The sequence below is a fragment of the Kogia breviceps genome, chromosome 3 (genome assembly GCF_026419965.1).
Source record: "Kogia breviceps isolate mKogBre1 chromosome 3, mKogBre1 haplotype 1, whole genome shotgun sequence".
NCBI lineage: Eukaryota > Metazoa > Chordata > Mammalia > Artiodactyla > Physeteridae > Kogia > Kogia breviceps.
Window position 1 is genome coordinate 58,309,645 of NC_081312.1, and position 13,568 is coordinate 58,323,212.

General features: G+C 37.5%; 1 protein-coding gene across 13 annotated transcripts in view; it reads right to left on the reverse strand.

Moving 5' to 3' along the window:
* LRFN5 (leucine rich repeat and fibronectin type III domain containing 5) overlaps positions 1–13,568 on the reverse strand; it is a 264,529-nt gene that overhangs the window by 214,140 nt on the left and 36,821 nt on the right. The window lies entirely within an intron of this gene.

Below are 13,568 nucleotides of genomic sequence, written 5' to 3' on the forward strand. Positions count from 1 at the left end.
TCAGAGAAATCAAAGCTCAGAAATACTCTGCAAAACACTAGCTTGACTCTTCAAAACTGTCAATGCTATCAAAAAAATATTTTTTAAGGCAGAGAAAGTGATTCCAACAACTAAATACAATGCATGATCCCTGTTTGGTTCCTAGATTAGATTAAAAACTAGCTATGAAGGACATTATTAGACAATTGAAGAACTTGAATACACACTATATTTTAGATAAGAGTATCGTATTTGTGTTACATTTCTTGCCTTGCAAACTGTATTATTTTTATATAGGAGAATGTCCTTGCTCTTAGGAGAGACATGCCCAAGTATTTAGGGGTCTTGGGTCATGATGTCTGCAAGATCTCATCTGGATTAGCAAAGAACTCTTATCTATAGCTAGCTAACTATCCATCGATCTGAGCAAGAAATAGGGAGAAGAAGCTAAAGTGACAATATATTATTATATTAACAATTACTAATCTAGGTAAAAATTTATTGGGAATTTATTGTATTTTTTCAAATTTTCTGTCAGTTATTTTTTTCCCCAAAAAACAGTTGGGGAAAAGTCTATCTTCTGAGTTCCTTGACCCAATTCCAACGTGTGTATGCGGAAGACTCCCCAAACCAACAAGCAATTTTCAGACTGGGTGCCCTAAAATTCAATTCAATTCAATTCAATTCTGACACTATCTACCAGGGAGATAACATCACATTCCACAGGTTAAGGGTTCAGTCCTATTATACAAGACTGCCCTCCGCTCCCCTCACACCCACCTGCACTCTCACCATACATACACTTCAGCACCAGTTGCAAGCCCAGGTTACCTGTGCTTCTCTGATCAACTGGCTATAAGTCAGAGGTTCCCAGGAACTGCTCCTGAGGTTTGATTAGTTTGCTAGAGCAGCTCACAGAACTCAGAGAAACATTTCACTTACTAGATTCCCAGTTTATTATAAAAGGCTATAACTCAGGAACCACCAGATGTAAGAGATGCATAGGACAAGGCAGTGGGAAAGGGCTCAGAGTTTTCATGCCCTCTCCAGGCAGGCCACTTTCCCAGCACCTCTAGCACCCTTCCGTGTTCACCAACACAGAAACTCTCTGAACCTTTCGGGTGTTTATGGAGGCTTCATTACAGAGGTAAGACTGATTAAACCATTGTCCACTGGCAATTGATTCAACCCTCCAGCCCCCCCACCTTCTCCCCTCTCCAAGGTCAGGGGTGAGACTTAAATTCCCAACCCTCTAAATCACGTGGTTGGTTCTCCTGGCAACCATTCCCCTTCCTTAGATGGGGTCCCAAAGTCACCTCATTACCATGACAAGAGACAACTTTAGTGCTTCTTAACACTTCAGAAATTCCAAGGGTTTTGGGAACTCAGTGCCAGAAATGGGGACTAATACTAAACACATAGTTCTTATTATTAATCACAAAATCACAGGCTACATTCTAAAAACATAAGAAACATCGAAACATTTAAAAAACTTTAAAAAGTAAAGGTAATTTGTTGTCCCAGGTCCACTTGTGTTAATAAATGAGTTTTTTGGACCCCTGCAATTCTTTCATAAAAATTCAAATTATGTAGCTTTCCTCCATTGTTTACATTGATTTTCACATATAGAATCTGAATACAAAAAAGTATCAGTAACAATGGTAAAATTTGAAGATTACACAATGACTGAAAGTAGAATTTGTGTCAAATCCACATTTTTTCCTACCACTGGGATTCTCCTAAATATTTCAAGTTTGTGAATGGGATCACAGGTTAAATTCTAGGATAGATAGTAATCTATAGTACACTAATGTTAGTGTACACCATAGTACACTAATGTTAGCTCCCAGAGCACATCATACCTCATGTGCACTTTAATCTCTGACCAAACTGTAAGGGTTAGATTTTCCACGTGCTATATGAAAACACCTATTTAAGCACAGCATCCCCTCAACAGTACTATAGCTAATGTTAGTAACCGTTCATTCTGCAGTCATATTTTTCTCTGTCAGCTTTTTCTGAGTTTAGTTATTTCTCAAAGAATGCAAGTGTATATGCTTGTCCTCGTGTGGCAGAGACAACTAGCTACTCAAGTAGTAATTTTTTCCTTCTTTTGCAGAGTACAGAATTGTTAACAGGAAGCAGCTACCTTGTCAATAACTGTATTTCCCAAACCCCTCTCTTTGCACCTGGCCCTCACCTTGTATCTGCTGGGTCCATATGACTGCTCTCTATGGAAAGTGAGCAATCCCTTCCAGGCTGAAATTAGGTATCACTACACAATTGTCCTCAAATTGGCTCTGTTCTTTGGGCAGCTAAATGTAGCAGGGGAATCTGAGGAGACCCTAGAGAACTAAGAAATGTTGGAGAAGCAAAGAAAGGACCTGTGGGTCAACACTGAGAGGAGAGTCACCCAACAAACTTCCATGTGACATTATGTGTGTGAGAAATAATTTTTTATTTTGTTAAGCCTTTGAGACTTGAGTCTGTTACGGCATGTAGGGTTAAATTCACTATTACATGTAGAAATCTATTGACAGCAAACTTTCCCCAAGAACCACCTACACTACCTTAGGTTTCCTTACTAGATTTGCTTTCTAATACCAAGTCTTCCCCGTACAAAATACTAATCACACTTAATTTTTTTGTTTAGTATCTACCCTCTGCAGTTGACTATAAGCCTCATGCAGTCAGGGGTCTTGTCTGGGTTTTTTTTTTTTTTCTTAACTGTATTCCCAATACCTAGCCTAGGGCCTGACATACATAGGCATATAATAAGTATTTCAGAAATTAATGAGTGACTGTTGATCCCAATAACATTTCTCTCTACTTGCAAATAGAAAGGTAAATAGGAGAAAACAATTGATAGCCTGTGGGTGAGGGTGATTTCTGACTTTGGGAAAACAGTGTCATATCCTGAGTCACTTCAGAGTCACTTTATGGTATTTCTAAGCTACTCAATAGTATTATGGAGACATATGTGGGTGCACGTGCGCGCACACACGCACACACACACACACACACACACACACACACACACACACACACTACAAATCAACTCCCAATTATCTCTCTTCCTCTTTTCTCCCAATTATCCACCCAAATGGGCTCATCTTATAAAAGTAACATCCCTTACCTCTCATAAATGACTGGTTCTTATCTTATTTCTAAAAAAAAAAAGTCTTGAGAGAAAATTTGCTGGTTCTAGTTAATAAGTTTAACCCCCAAAGCCAATATATGTACTAGACTGGGTACCCCCCCAACCTCAGGTGGACCATCCATATTGGGGAGGGATAGCTTTAGGGGTAGAAGGGCTTGGTACAAGTTATAAAGGAAAGAAACCACCCTGGTAGTTTAAGCAAAGGACATTTACTACAGGTTAAAAAATGGCTTACAAAATCACTGAGTGAGCCCAAGAGGCGGATTCCAAGCTGGGCCTCCAAAACTAATGCCTCATACTTGGGCACCAAAGAAGCTGCTGCTCCTTCTGCTATCAAGAAACCAGCTGCTGGGGGCTTCCCTGGTGGCGCAGTGGTTGAGAGTCCGACTGCTGATGCAGGGGACACGGGTTCATGCCCCGGTCCGGAAGGATCCCACATGCAGTGGAGTGGCTGGGCCCATGAGCCATGGCTGCTGAGCCTGCACTCCCGCTCCTTAACAGGAGAGGCCACAACAGTTGAGAGGCCCGTGGTACCACTTTTTCTCTATCACCATCTGTACCAGCAGAACGATGATGGCCTTGCCTTATTCCCTATGCCTTCCTCTCCTTAACTCAGTTCCAAATTCAAGTCTTACCCAAACCCATCTGATTGACAGAATCTAAAAGATATACAGAAACTCTGTTGAAATTTGCCTGGGTAATGTAGCTTTTAGTCTTCCAACCTTTGCAGTATAGGAAGGGCCACTAGAGGGAAGTTGGCATAGACAATGAACTAAGCAACCCACGTCATGACAGACATCTTGACTGGCCTATGTTCTACAATGACTTTAAAATCACCTCCAGTCACAGAAAAATCCAAAACCCCTTCCTCCCAAAGTCCTGCTCTTCTTAAATCAACTCCTTTATGAGGTATTCATTCTCCCAAGACTACAACCAACCTCCCTCAAGGTTCATTATAAGTTTTTCCTTCCTTGAAAAAGTTTCACCAGTCACAGGTGAGATTGCTACCTGATATCTTCAATAACATCCAGCCCTAAGCGCCAGAGCTATTACCATTATGCCTTATGTCTATTCCCCATTCAACTCAGTCACCACCAGAACACCCAGTCTCCCCAACTACCCAACATTACAACACTAATTCTTGTGTTCAAGAACCCTCCAGCCCCTTCCCTCACAAGTCTTATTACTATTCCCTTTAAAACTTGCTCTCTAACATCCTAAGTTTCTCTGAAACTCACTTCTACTCATGAGTCCTTATTACTCAGACACCTGACTGTTCTCTTCATGCTTCCCCTGCCACCTTCTCAAGAAGTTGTTTTGTTTCTCCCACGCATAGAAGTAAGTTGAGTAAGAAAGGCATACAAGTGTTCTCTTTGCTCTTCCTTGACGTTTTTGAACTATATCCTCCCTTTTTCAAAACCCCAGCTCCTTTGAAATGCTTGCCATCAGACTTTTCTACTCCATGTCCTTCCTAGTTTTCCTCACCTTCTGACATTCTTATTATATCCATCATTCAGCGATGATTTTGGTTCCTAACAACTGAGGCTCTCACCATCCTTAGCTACATTAAAAGTCAGGAATATGATTCATCTAACATGATGGGCCTCTCATTTCCTTGATATTCTTTGTCTCAATGATATTTCCTTCTACTTTATCTCAGTTTCCCATGCACATGGTCATACAATAGACCCTGTTATCACTGGTAACAGCACGTCCTATCTGACTGTCACATATAATCTTTCCAGGTCACTTATTCTAAAATGACCATCCAAAAGTTTTCTGATCTCGTTGAGGCCTCTTCTTTATCATAGCAGATTTTCACTATTCATCACGTCCTTCATATCTTCACATACCTCTTGCTCAGCCAAGATTCAATGATTTAGCAGCATTACTTGCCTGTACATATCTTGACCTTCTTTGTTACTCTGTGTACCCCTTACAAACACACAACCCAAGAGCCACATGCAAAAGAAACTGGACCACTAATTTATACCATATACAAAATTAACTCAAAATGGATTAAGGACTTGAATGCAAGACCTGAAATCCCCTAGGAGAAAACATAGGCGGCAAGCTCCTCAACATCAGTCTTGGCAATGATTTTTTGGATTTGACACCAAATGCAAAGGCAACAAAAAGCAAAAATTCACAAGTGGTACTGCACCCAAATAGAAAGTTTCTGCACAGCAAAGGAAACCACTGACAAAACGAAAAGGCAACCTACAGAATGGGAAAAATATTTGCAAATCATATATCTTGATAAGGAGCTAATATGCAAGATATGTAAAGAACTCATACAACTCAATAGTAAAAAAACCCAACAGTCCAATCAAGGAATGGGCAGAGGTTCTGAATACACATTTTTCAAAGAAGACATACAGATGGCCAATAGGCACACGAAAAGATGTTCAACATCACTAATCATCAGGGAGATGCAAACCAAAACCATAATGAGATATTACATCACATCTGTCAAAATGGCTATTATCGAAAAGACAAGAAATAACAAGTGTGGGTGAGGATGTGGAGAAAAGGGAATCGCTACGCACTACTGGTGGTTATGTAACTATGAAAAACAGTATGGACGGTCCTCAAAAAATTAAAAATATAACTACCATATGATCCAGAAATTCTACCTCTAGGTATTTATAAAATCAGTATCTCAAAAAGACAGCTGCACCCTCATGTTCACTGCAGCATTATTTACAATACTCAAGACATGGAAGCAACCTAAGTGCCCATTAGTAGATGAATGGATAATGAAAATGTGATATATATATATAGATAGATAGATCTATACACACACACACACACACATGCACGCACAATGGAATATTATTCAGCCATATAAAAGAATAAAATCTTGCCATTTGCAATAAAATGGATGGACCTAGATGGCACTACACTAAGTGAAATAAGTCAGACAGAAAAAGATAAATACCATATGATCTCATGTATATGTCGAATCTAAAAACAAAAAACAAAACAAAACAAAATCCAAGCTCATGGATATAGAGAACAGATTGGTGACTGCCTGAGGCAGGGGGTAGAGGGTGGGTGAAATGGGTGAAGGGGTTCAAAAGGTATAAATTTCCAGTAATAAAATGAATAAGTCTTGGGGAAGTAATATACAGCATGGTGACTATAGTTAATAATACTGTATTGCATATTTGAAAGTTGCTAGGAGAGTTGATCTTGAAAGTTTTTATCGCAAGAAAAAAATTTTGTACCTATGTATGGTGAAAGATGTTAACTGGATTTATTGTGGTGATCGTTTTGCAATATGTACAAATATCAAATCATTACATTATACCCATGAGACTAATATAACATTAGGTAATTATACCTCAAAAAAAAAGCCCAGTAGCTGAACATTACTGGTTCACTCAGCAGTACCAATCACAAGTTTATGACCACATGGTTCAAGGAATCCTTTAACAATGCCAGACTGCTCTACTACTACTACACTTCTCTAGTAAATTCACTTTCCCACTCTCTAGTAAGTTACAATGCCTTGAGCTCCTCAAGTTTGCTAGACCTTTTCATCCCAACATCCTCAGTTGATGACACCACTGCTTAATACATAAAGATAATAAATGCAACAAAATGAGGATTCTTTCATTTGCCTACCACTAAATTCTTTCGATTCACCTACATCTCTATCTCCATAATATTCCTTCCATCGTGTTACCATGAAAGAAGTGCTTCTACTCCTATCTAAGGCCAACCTCTCTCTCCCTGTCCTGGATTACATCTCTTCTTGAGTAGTCAGGGAATTCCTTCCTGAAGTATTCCTATCTCTCTTGTATTACCAATCTCTTGTTCTTTACTGGATAATTCATTGCAACACACCAACCAATGTCACCTAATTTAAGCTACATCCACAGACACATACCCACGAGCATAAATTCTCTGGAATCCACATTTGCTTCCAGCCAAAGCCCACTTCCTTACAGTAGTAAAATTCTTCAAACGTGTCTACCCTGCCTGTACCTACTTCTTCACCTTAAATTCTTCATTAAATGTACTCAAATAGGGCTTTATCTTCATCACTCCAGTGAAGTGGCTCTTAATGAGAACACCAAAGACCTATATTTTGCCAAAGCAAATGAGAAATTATCTGTTCTCATTTTACCCAACCATTTATTAGAATTTGACACAATTGATTATTCCCTCTTCTTAAAAGCTTATCTAGGTCCTCCAGACTCTTGAGTTTCTTTTACTTAATGCATAGCTATTTTTTACTAGGACCTCCTTCTCCTCTAAACCAGGAAAATTTGCAAGGTTTCAACACAGTCCTAGAATCCCTTCTTTTCTCTTTCTGTACTCAACCTATGTGACCTCATTCAGCTCCCCATGACTTCAAATGCCAAGTATGTACTGATAACTCTCAAACTTATACTTCTTGCCTGGATGGAAACTTATCCCTGAGAATAAGATTCATATCTAATTGTCTATCATGTTGTCCATTTCCAATTTCCCTTGTCAAAAGAGTGCTTGTTATTTTCCCTCCAAATATACCACCCAAAAAACTCTTAGTAAGTGACACCACCTTTCAACAGCTACAAAACCAAAAACATCTTAGATTCATCTTGGCTTATTTGTTTCTCCTTACACCACATACCCAATCCACCTGTTACTCCTGTCAGATATATCTCCAAAATATATCCCAAATTTGTTACCTTCTCCCCATTTCCACTTCTCCAGCCCTTCTCAAGTCCATCTTCTCCTCTTGCCTGTATCACCATGGCAGCAATTCTATTGGTCTCCCCGCTCCTTCTCCTGCCTCCCTTCTGAGCAACAGTGATCTTAACTTCTTTTTTGGAGGTCAAGTACTCTCCTGCCTCAAATCTTCAATGAAATACAATTATACTTAAAACAAAATCTAAACTTTTTAGTGCAACCCCAAAATCTTTCTATAATTTGAAGTTCTCTCTGAATACAATCTCTCCCTCCATTTACTTTGTTCACTTTGTTTTGATCACCATCATCTTATTCCTGCCTTTTAACACCTGGAGATCATATCACTCTAAAGGGGTTTGCTCTTGCTGTTCTTTCACTTAAAAAGGATTTCTCATTAGTAAGGTCATAGAAATCAAATTTCATCTCAGCAGAGACCTTCCCTGACCCTAGTAGATACCAGCCTCAGTCACTCTCTACCATATTTTCCTATTTTATTCTCTTGGTAGCATATAAAATTCCTAAATTATTTTATTTATTGGTTTGCACATTCATTTACTTTCTTCCCCTTTCAAGTGTGAACTCTCTGAGGGCAGGGGTTCGATTTCCTTAGTTTATTGTTATCCCAAGTAACTACAACAGTGCCTGGCTCACTCTATAATTACTTGTTGACAAACCCAGTGATTTAACGTAAGATGTCTTGCTCTAGAATCTTTACTTATATTTTACAAGTCTGTACCTCTAGGAATATCAAAGAAATGACATGACTTTATAAACATGCTACACTAAAATATGACATGGAAAGATTTCAATTGACCATGTTCAGATAATTTATACCATTTCAATATTTTCCTGCATGCTTCCTAATTGAATATATTAACAAAACAATACCAGCAGTATGAAAGATTCATTTGTTCATTTATACAGTCATTCATTCCTTCAATTTAGTGTGTTCTGCTAAAACTCATATGTTGAAGTCCTAACCCCAGTACCTCAGAATGTGACTGTCTTTGGAGATAGGGTCATTAAAAAGGTAATTAAGTTAAAATGAGGTAATTAGAGGGTCATTGATCAAGTATGACTGGTGTTCCTAGTAGAAGAAGAGACTGGGACATATACACACATGTGATGACACAGGGAGGAGAAAATGGCCATCTACAAGCCAAGGAGAGAGGGCTCAGAAGATACCAACCTTGACTTCTAGACTCCAAAATTGTGGGAAAATAAATTTCTGTTGCTCAAGCCACCCAGTCTGCGGTACTCAGGTCAGCTCTCATAAACTAATTGACAGCTGAGAATAGCAACCAGGTAATATAGCATGCTTTGCTTGGTAGTATCTGTGGCTCAATTATACCTTTTGAAATTAACCACAACAAAATGTTAAGATTCATACAGTTTAGTATTTGCATATCTATTTATAGTCTTTCTAAAGGATAGTGTATTCTAGTACCACTTGCCAGATGGCTCAGATAAATACCTTTATGGAGAGATTAAAGATCCCTGAAATGAACTGCCTTTACTACTCCTACCTGCTAGAAGATGTGGAAAGCTAATGCATCTTTTTTTTTCCCGATTTCAACTCTTTGTGTGAGTGTAAATGTCAAAATTTATCCATTTATCTTTTTGTATTACTGCTGGCTAATTCTTATTTAAAGTATTTTTTTTAAAAAGCTCACATCACAGATTTTCTCAGGGAACATCTCAAAGGCACAGCTTGAGAGTATTCTACTCTTGAGATTTAGTCTTTGCCACAGAAAACTCCAGAGTTAAAGAACTACTATCTCAAGTCAGCTGAGTGATTCTTCATTATACTAGCATAACTTGAACACTCATTATAAAGTTCCACTTAGTTTGAACTAAGGAAGTTCAAACTGGTTGTGGTTGTTGAGGATTCAAGAGAGTGCTGTGACAGCAAATAATTTGCACTATTTGCTCTCTTTCCATAAGCCAAGTTCAGGACAAATTATCTGTCTTCATGTCTAAATAAATGAGATAATACTTATAAATAACCTTATCTTTTACCAACTGCAACTTAATATATGCTTATTTTATGTATAAAAAGCACAATTTAGAGAATTAAAATAATTTATAGGTCCAGTATCATTTCTGAAAGATTTTGATGTAAATTCCTCTAGCCACTGCATACTAAAATCATCTCTCTCTCCCTTTCTCTGTCTCTTTTATTCTTAATGGATTGTATTTATATTTTGGACATGTTGATTTACGTATCTGATAGCCACACTATATTCTAATGTGTGTGTATGTGTTTGGGTGTGTATACGGCAATGTACTTTAACTTAACCATGACTGATATAATTTGTTTTCCTCTTCTTTTTTGTTTTATAAATATTCCTCTATAAATGCACATTTTTTTAAGTTTTCAATTATTTCCTGATGGGATATTACTCGGTGTGGATTTTCTGAACCAAAAGGCTTGCTAATTTCAAATTTTATACATACTGTCAGGTTGTCCTTGGGACAGCCTAATCAATTTATCCTCCAACAAAGAGTTCATATATATGCCCATTTGCTCACAGATTTGCCATCACAGGGTCACATGTTTGATTGCTAATGAATTTGGTTATATCTTCACATTCATTAACTTTGACCATTTCACCTATTATAAATCACCTAATCATTTTTGGTTTTTTTACCTTGTCTTCTATTTATATTGTGGATATATTAAACCTTTGACTCTCATCTACACTGCAAATTTCTTTTGTCAGTATATAATTTGCTAACCTTGTTTTTGTTTCTTTTTATCAAAAAGAAAAAGATGATGTTTACATAATGAAACCTTTTAATATTTTTCTTAGTGATTCTTGTCTTTGAGTTCTACAAAGGTAAAATTTATTCACTCATTTTATTATAGTATTTTAAGAGTTAAATATTTAATATTTGGGGTTTATTTTGATCTGTGGTGATAAGTAAATATCTTACCTTAAGTATTTTTCCAAATTTAAATTTATCCCAACATTATTTACTAAATAATCTATTTTTCTCCATATTATAAAAATTATAGTTTCAAAAGCAAACTGTCATTATTTACTTGAGCTTATTTCTCTAAAAACAATTTAGTCTCATTAAATTCCTTGTCAGTTTTGTGACCAATATTTTAATTACATGTTAGAAGTTGACAGAGCAAGTTTTGTAATATTGTTCTTCTTTACCATAAATTTCCTGATGTATTCCTTCAATGTAAAGGTTTATTCTCAAACAAAATTGGGAATTATTTGGTCATGTTCCAAAATAACGATGCCATTGTGTTGACAGCGGCGGGTAAATGGATTCTAATGAATGCATAAAAATATTTTGAAAGAAATGACATCTTTACAATATTGATATATCTTTTTCAAGGGACTTATGATGCATTTATATAGATCTTATTAAATTTCCCTCGTGAAGTCTTATAGTTTTATTTATTAAGTTCTTGTACATGTCTTATTAAGCTTATTCTTGTGTATATTATGCTTCTGTTACTCTTTTGATAACACAAGAGTTTTATTTTCAACTGATTAGTGCTGATTTTTAAAAGTAGGCCACTGAATCATACATATTTATATTATGACCAGGCATATTGACAGACTTCTAGTATTTCTAATATATTTATTGACCTGGGGGTATTTCTAGGTTAATTTAAGATTTTATCCTCAAAAAGAACAGACTTAAAGAAATATGTTACCTGTACTTAAATGTCTACATGGTTCTCATTTCAAAGAGATAGTCCTTTTGAATACCTCCAACAGGCATAGACTCTTCTAATGGGAAGAAGTAGCAAGATTGTTGTTTGGGACTTAAAATATGGAAAAACCTTTCTAACGAGCTTTCCAACAATGTAATCATATAAAAACAACCACTAAGTGTCATTGAGAGTTTTCTTCCAGGCACGATGTCAAGCTTTCCATGCATCATATCTCTTTTAATCCCCTCAACCACACTGAGAGGTAAGTATTATTACTAGCTTCATTTTACAGTTGAAGAAACTGAAGCTTAAAAAAGGCTAAGCTCTCTGATCTGGCAAAGGTAGAACAGATATACCCAGTTGGACTGAGCCACAGCAAAAGCTCTTAACCATTACACTATCGTTACCTTGCTGTCATTGTTCGAAAGGAACTAGAAGACCATAAAAAAGAAATAATGCTTTAATTTGGAATGGCAAAAATGATCATTGAAATTTCTTCCCATCTCATTTTTAAGATTATCTTATCTCGTGTTCTTTGCGGAAAATAAACTCGTGTCTTCAGCCAAGATTCTCCCAGGATTCCAGCATCCATCTGTTCTGGTCTGCAATGTCTGGGACTTAAAGTATCAAATAACAGAGTGACTGAAAGTTGTAGGAAGTAGGGGAAGGATGGAAAATACATGCTGACGGCAACATCCTTACACATTTTGCTTAGTACTATACTTGTTCTCCCTTGCATCACAGGGTTCAAAAGGTATCCTGAACTTTAACCTCTGCTAATACACACACACAAACACACTCGCACTATCTGCCTACCCCATCCTTCCACAGTTTGTGGTATGTGGTTTATGATATGCAATGAAACTGATGGCATCCTGCATATAGTAGGACATGAGTTATTTTATAGATTATGCATTATGCATATGATCTATTACATAATACAATCTACATTTTATAGATTATGACGTTATAGAAGCATTAAAAAGCAGATTCAAAGAAATTATTTTCCTGGTTACATGACAGATTTCAACAGTGAGTAGAAGCAACATAAATGGTCTTTATCCTTTCTACATGTGCTAAGATAAAGATATGTTATTTAAAACAGATTCAACGCCCAATTGATAAGAACTGGAATGTGCCTGTGTGCGTGTTCACAGATACAGATGATTTAAAGTGCACTATAAATCTGAAACTCATACATAAAATGTCTGAAGTGTTAAACTGTTTACAATCATTTTGTCAGATTTTTAGGATATCAGAGCATCTGTTTACTCTATAGTCCTCAGAGATTTGCAAAAATACAGCAGCCAACTGAATAGTACCGGAAACAAAACAGCACTTTTCGTTTTTCAACAGTGACTTCAAGCGGGAAAAGTATTCTAATTACTTCTCACTTCAATTTTCTACATTAGTAATTTATCTTTATGTCACCACCTGTTATATAAGACAATCTGCTAAACTGTGCATTGGCTACAGTGGTTCTGAGAAGGAGGAGATTAGTTTTGGTGTATTCAGTGGAGAATTCACTTAAGACTGTGACAGGAAGAGATTAGAAGGGCAAGTGTTCCAGGCCCAGGAAAAACCTGAGCACAGACACAGAGAGGGAAATATGGCTTCCTGTGTATGGAAAGATGAGAACAGCAGAGCAGCTAAAGCAGAGGTTTAAAGAATATATGGGAGGGCTTCCCTGGTGGCGCAGTGGTTGAGAATCCGCCTGCCGATGTAGGAGACACGGGTTCGTGCCCCGGTCCGGGAAGATCCCACATGCCGCGGAGCAACTAAGCCCGTGAGCCATGGCCGCTAGGCCTGCGCGTCCGGAGCCTGTGCTCCGCAACGGGAGAGGCCACAACAGTGACAGGCCCGCATACCGCAAAAAAAAAAAAAAAGAATATATGGGAGTAAAAGTAAATAAGCTTAAGCAGGAAGTGTGTGTGTGTGTGTGTGTGTGTGTCCCAGTGCGGAGGGAGAGATCCTGTTCAGGGAAGACAGTTTATGGAGGAACACGAAATGACATTATTGAATTTGCCCTTTTTTAGTGCATACAGAGGAGCTACTAAAGATAGAACC